The sequence below is a fragment of the Suncus etruscus genome, chromosome 3, assembly GCF_024139225.1.
Source record: "Suncus etruscus isolate mSunEtr1 chromosome 3, mSunEtr1.pri.cur, whole genome shotgun sequence".
Lineage (NCBI taxonomy): Eukaryota > Metazoa > Chordata > Mammalia > Eulipotyphla > Soricidae > Suncus > Suncus etruscus.
In genome coordinates, this window is record NC_064850.1 from 58,876,438 (window position 1) to 58,883,599 (window position 7,162).

The following is a 7,162-nucleotide window of genomic DNA, read 5'->3' on the forward strand; positions in this document are numbered from 1 at the left end:
ATACCATAATTTTGTCTATTTTGTAAAATCTGCTTTTATCTATTTATTTTTTAACATCCTTACATAAGAAAGTTATGACATTTATGACATTTTACTATTGTGACAGGGAGAATCTTTTAGATGATTCAATTTGTTCATTCTCAGCAAAATGTGATCATACCCTATAATTTACAATTATCCAAATCTTCAGTACTTAGACATTGATTTGTATATGCAACTCTCTTCAATTCAATACGTTAGTCTTTTTATTATTTATTCAGTTACCAACAAAATATATTCATATCCGATATGAATATATTTAATAATTAATATATTTAATATATTTGTGGGTTTTTTCAGGGGGAATACCCAACAGTTTTCAGGGTTTAGTCCTGACTGTGCACTCAAGAATCACTCCTGGTAGGCTTGGGTCCATATGGGGTGCAACGAATGGAACCTGGTTCAACACAGCAAATGTGTTGAAAGCACCTGCTGTGCTTTATCCCAACCCCCTAGATTTATTTTTGGTGCTAATCAAACCTGGTATATATAGTATATATGGTCTACCACAGATAGAACCCTGATTTCTAGTCCTTTTTGTGATATCATTCAGAGATTATATTTTATTTTCCACTTATTTATATTCCAATGATTAAAACATGTGTATTTAACTAAAGCACTTTTAATATTTCAATATGTTTTTAACCTTAATTTCTAAAAGACAATTTTTAACTTAAGGAACTTATACATGTGAACTTTTGACTCTCTACTTTTCTATTATAGCGCATCCTCAAGTAATGCTACTACTAGTAATATTAGCTAGCCGTTAAATCAAAATTTTTTACATTTCCAGATATGCAGCAAGTTTGTTCACATTTATAATATTTTTCCGACCTAGCAAAGAATTTCTGTAAATTTTATATTTGGTATATCACCAAAACTTCAAACTAGTGTTCAAAAAATATCTTAATAAAGAGAAAATAAACCCATTATAACAAAGAACAGTCAATTATTATATAGATGAAGGAGTATAGTTGAAGATGGAGCAAAATATATACTGAGAAGAAAATAGTATATAAAATGTTAAAGGAACCCCTTAAGATTACAGTGCAAATATATCTCCATATGAGAGATTAGAAGCAAATAATAGGCAGGAATAAACTTTCTTTTACTATATAATCGTAATGGCAAATTGAAGCTTCCTTTATTTTAAAACAAAGAATAAAATGATTAAAATACAATCACATACTTTTTTTAACTTAAATGGCTATTCTTTAGCCCTGTCCTTTGTCTTTCTTTTTTTTTTTTTTTTTTTTTTTTTGGTTTTTTTGGGTCACACCCGGCGGTGCTCAGGGGTTACTCCTGGCTGTCTGCTCAGAAATAGCTCCTGGCAGGCACGGGGGACCATATGGGACACCGGGATTCGAACCAACCACCTTTGGTCCTGGATTGGCTGCTTGCAAGGCAAACGCCGCTGTGCTATCTCTCCGGGCCCTAGCCCTGTCCTTTGTAAGAACATATTTACTTGCTATTTTAGAAAACTATTTAAGCACTTATTTTGAAGCTGCTTATCAAAACTTTTGGATATATTTTATGTCAAAAAAATAGTAAGTTAAGACATATATTACATCTTACAGAATTAAAAAAGCATTATAATGCTTATCTCAGCTTTTAAACATTTAATCACAATTAAAATTAATTTACAATAAAGCTTACCCCCTAAATATAAAGGACACATTTCTCCATAAAAATTTTAAGTATGTGCTGGTGAATAAAAGGCAACTTAAGAAAATCTTATGCATTTTTTTAAAGGCACACTTAATAAACACAACTTGAAATTTTTTGTTTAGGTGTCATAAAATCTTATATAATGCTTTAAGCATAAATATAAAGAGGCCATTAGTTAGTAAAGCAGTTGAAGCTGCTTGCCTTGGATGTAGTCGATAAAGATTTAATCTGTGGCACTGCATATTTTCCACCAAACCCTACTAGGAGTCATTCCTAGGCACAGAGTAAGGAATAAGTTCTAAATATAGTGTGTTTGACATCTCCCACTCAAGAAAAATATATTTATATAATGAGTAATATTAAAATACACAAAAATATCTTTACACATGATTATTTTATTGAAAAGGGGGAAACTAGAAAAGAGGTAATAAGATCTATAAATGAAAACTAGAGTTTAGAACTTGTGAACTAATTGTATTCATGCCACTTTATCATATGTAAGCCTTGTGTTCAAATACCTACATATAACTCCTTTCTTTCTCACTGTTCTTTCAAAGACATGCATTCACTGTTAAGAGAACTTATTTTGGCTCTTCTCCAGTAAATGAGTGGTTTAAGTAAAATTGTTTTAAAAACAAAACAAGTGCTCGTTTCGGCAGCACATATACTAAAACTGGAACAATACAGAGAAGATTAGCATGGCCCCTATGCAAGGATGACATGCAAATTTGTGAAGCATTCCATATTTTTTGTGTGTCTGTCTACTATCCTGTTGCATGAACCTCTTGGGAGTGGGCCAAAAAGAGGCTCCAGAAAACTCACTCTTCCAGAGGCCAATTCTAGGGCGGGAACACCAAGGAACTGCTCCATAACATGAAAACCGGCTATAAGCAGTACTTTGCAGAAGCCAGGTCCCTGTTTCTGACACCAGGGTGGGAAAATCCATGAAACTACACCTGCCCAGTGGGGCCTGAATGTGAAAAATTGTGAGTGCTGCCCTGTGTGTCTGTCTACTGTCCTGTTGCGTGAACCTGTTGGGAGTGGGCTGAAAAGAGGCTGCAGAAGAGCATGGTTGCTCTGCTTCGCTATGTGGCCATGCACTCTTTCTAAGGAAAGAACACGATCACAACAAGAAGAAAAAAATCTCACTAAGAATTGTGCTAGATCACTGAAGCCCAGCATTTCTCTCTGGACAGTTTTCTCTGCTGCGTGCTTGGGCATAAGATTTGATCCTATGTGAGGCTTCATCCACGAAGGACTCCACTCCCTTGGAGGCAAGTTGACCCATCCAGAAAGGGCGGAGCCAAAGGAGTGTAGCTGCCTGCATCATTTAGCCAATGAAAAACACCACAACACATAGAAAAACCCACAATACAAGTGTGACAATGGGGAAACAACGCAGGCCAGCATCAGAAATAGAGAATGAAGATGACAATTCTGATGATCAGATAATGACCAACCAACTAATCAACCTCTCAGATAAGGACTTTAGACTAGCAATATGGAAGATGCTCAATGAACTCAAAGAAACCATGGATTGAGTTGAACAGAACAATAATAAGAACCAAGAAAATATGAAGACAGAAATCGCAAAACTCCAAACTGAAATAACATGTCAACTAACAGGCCTGAAAAACTCAGTAAACGAAGTGAATCACAAAATGAATAAGCTCTGGGACAGGGTATCAGAAGCTGAGAATAGACTTGGTGCTGTGGAAGATGAGATAAATAACAATCCCATACAGCGGGAGAGATTGGAAAAAAACTTAAAGCAAATGAACAGACAATGGAAAAATTAGTCCAAGAATGGGAACAGATGAAAATAGAAATCTATGATAAGCTCAACAGAAACAACTTAAGAATCATTGGAGTCCCAGAGACCCAGGAAGAAAATTTCCAGGAAGGATCAATAGTCAAGAACATCACTAAAGAGAAACTTCCAGAACTAAAGAATATATGTGATCAAATCCTGCATGCTTGAAGAGTACCAACCAAAAGAGACCCCGAAAAAATATCCCAAGACACATCCTAGTCACAATGACGAATCCCACAGATAGAGACAGAATTCTGAAAACAGCAAGATCAAAAAGGGAAATTACATACAAGAGAGCATCCTTGAGATTTACAGCAGACCTCTCACCAGAAACACTCAAGGCCAGAAAGCAGTGGTGGGATATTGTGACAAGACTGAATGAAATGAATGCTTCACCTAGAATACTGTACCCAGCAAAACTCACTTTCCGGTTCGATGGAAGAAGACATGGTTTCACAGACATAAAACAGCTCAGAAACTTTACAGACTCAAAACCAGTCTTAAGAGAAAAACTGAAAGACCTAATTGAAGACAAGACTAACCAAAAGACACACTAAATTTCAATATAAATATGGCATTAAATCCCAGGACAATTCTTTCTCTCAACATCAATGGACTAAATGCACCAGTTAAGAAACACAGAGTGGCTAAATGGATCAAAAAACTCAACCCAACCTTCTGCTGCCTACAAGAAACACACCTGAATAGTCAGAACAAATATAGACTCAAAATAAAAGGCTGGAGAAAAATTATCCAAGCAAACAACACCCATAAAAAAGCTGGACTGGCCATACTAATATCAGATAATGCAAACTTTATACTCAGAAAGGTTGTAAGGGACAAAGATGGACATTTTATATTAATCAAGGGGTATGTAGAGTAGGAAGTAATCACTCTCCTAAACATATATGCACTGAATGAGGGGTCAGCAAAATATTTAATACAATTGTCGACAAATCTGAAAAATAATATCAATAAAAACACAATAATTGTGGGGGACCTCAACACGGCTTTGTCAACACTGGATAGGTCAACCAGACTGAAACCCAACAAGAATATACTAGACCTGAAAAGAGAAACGGAAGAAAGAGGCCTAGTGGATATATATATATAAAAAAAATATATATATATATATATATATATATATATATATATGACATTCCATCCCTAGAAACCTGGATACACATTCTTCTCCAATGTACATTGGAAATTCTCCAGGATAGACTACATGCTGGCACATAAAACATACCTCCATAATATCAAGAGGATAGAAATTTTGCAGGCTACCTTCACTGACCATAAAGCTCTGAAATTATTTGTGAATTCCAAAGGGACACAGAAGAAAAACTTTAACACCCGGAAGTTAAACAGCCTCATACTGAATAACGAGTGGGTCCAATATGAAATCAAGAAGGAAATCAAAATGTTCCTGGAAACAAATGATAATAAAGACACAAACTATTAGAACTTATGGGACACAGCAAAAGCAGTACTGAGAGGAAAATTTATAGCTTTGCAAGCACACATCAGTAAGGAAGAAGGGGCTTACCTGAGTAGCTTAATGATGCAGCTCATAAAACTAGAGAGTGCTCAAGAAAAGGACCCAAAAATAGGGAGACAGAAGGAAATAACAAAGCTGAGAGCAGAAATCAATGAAGTGGAAACCCAAAAAACAATCTGAAAGATCAACAAAAGCAGAAGTTGGTTCTTTGAAAAAATAAACAAGATTGACAGACCACTGGCAAAACTAACAAAGAAAGAGAGAGAGAAACTTGATAACTCGTATTAGGAATGAAAAAGGAGAGATCACTACTGATAAGACAGAAATTCAAAGGGTAATCAGAAAATACTTTGAGAAACTCTATTCCATTAAAAATGAGAACCTGGAAGAAATGGATAAATTTCCATTTGAAGGAAGAGGATGTAGCATATTTTAACACCCCCATCGTTATTGAGGAAATTAAAACGGTAATCAAATGTCTGCCCCAAAACAAAAAAGCCCAGGCCCAGATGGATTCACTAATGAATTCTATCAAACTTTCCAAGAGGAACTACTACAAATCCTGGCAAGACACTTTCATGAAATTGAACAAACAGAAACACTTCCAAATAGCTTTTATGAAGCCAACATCACCTTGATACCTAAACCAGACAGTGATCCAGCACAGTTCTTAGTGTAATTTTTATTTCTCGTTGCGATGGTGTTCTTTCCTTAGAAAGAGTGCATGGCCGTGTAGTAGCGACTGTGCTCTTCTGGAGACTTTTTTCGGCTCACTGCCATGGGGTTCACGCAACAGGACAGTAGACTGACACACACAGGCAGCACTCACAATTATTCACAGTCAGGCCCCACTGGGCAGGCGTAGTTTCGTAGATTTTTTTCCCCAACAAATTTTCTTACATTTACTTGTTAAATATTTTCAGTTTTATTTTGGGTGTATATATAAAGATGGTAATTAAAACAAAATCTCTCTTCTACATCATGAATCCTTTTTTCAGGATTAATCTTTAGTTATATGGAGATATTTATTTTCCTCAAAATTAAATAGAATTTTCATGAGTAATACAGAAAGAAAGAAGAAAGAGCCCTTTTTTTGATCATTAAGACATGCCAATAGTCTTTATAACCCAGGCTTTCCAGAAGATTTTCATAGTTCTTACACCTTCCATTGACATCAAACTTGAGGATTAGGTCACAGAAATGTAATAAAATTCAGTAGTGATAATAAGAATTCAGGATATGAAGTATTAAAAGTTCCAAATGTAAGTGAAAGTGAGAAAAAAAAAAGCCTTTATATTGTTAGCTCCAATAGACTGTGAAAAGGGACAAGAGCCCAGTTCAGGTTACATAGGCATGAAATCATGAGGTGAGCAATTGCCTCAGAGACTGAAGAGGAACTAAGTTGTAGCCTATTTACTCTGTTGAATCTTGACCATCACTGCTACTTAGTGGGACTGGTGTGACAGCAAGGGCTTGATAAGTTCCAAAGTGGGTCATTTGGATGCATCCAAGTCAGACTTGGATTCCATATTAGGTACCACAGAGTAGAATTCAAATGATTCAAATTATAACTTGGAAGTTTATAAGTGTTTGAGGAGGCCAAGGAAATATACTCCATTTTATTTCAACAGTATACTCACTGATGTCCTCTTTCTACCACTGACATTCATTTTGCCTAGGCTATATGCCCACAGGCTGCTATGATTTTTATATTTTATATCCTATATAACTTAATGGAACATCTTAATTATCCTGTAAATTGATCAAAGAATAATACACTACTACTTGGAGGAGGTGCTAGAGGTCAATCTGTGTTGTCTATATGCAAGACAAGCACCCTTTCTGCTATAATAGTGTTCTGGCATTTTGTTTGCTTTAGGAGATAAGCATTTCAGAGACTAAAACCTAATTAAGAGTTCCTTAGATGATGTCAAAATATTAATATTCCACAAATTTTTGATGATATATATATACTCATACTATTAACTATGTGAATAAATCTGAAAAAAAATAAAGTGTTAAAATAACAAAAACCAGTATCATGATTAAGGCTTGACATTGGCATCTATTATGACTATAATTTATGTTTTGTAGTTTATATTCAGTGTTACTAATTCAGTAGCTTTGCATATTAACACCAG

At 35.2% G+C, this 7,162-nt stretch overlaps 1 non-coding gene across 1 annotated transcript; it reads left to right on the forward strand.

Annotated features, from left to right (window-relative positions):
• The first annotated feature begins 2,350 nt into the window (after positions 1–2,350).
• LOC126005688 (U6 spliceosomal RNA) lies at positions 2,351–2,457 on the forward strand. The gene has a single exon (XR_007494728.1). It is a non-coding gene; the product is annotated as a U6 spliceosomal RNA (small nuclear RNA).
• Positions 2,458–7,162: the final 4,705 nt, after the last annotated feature.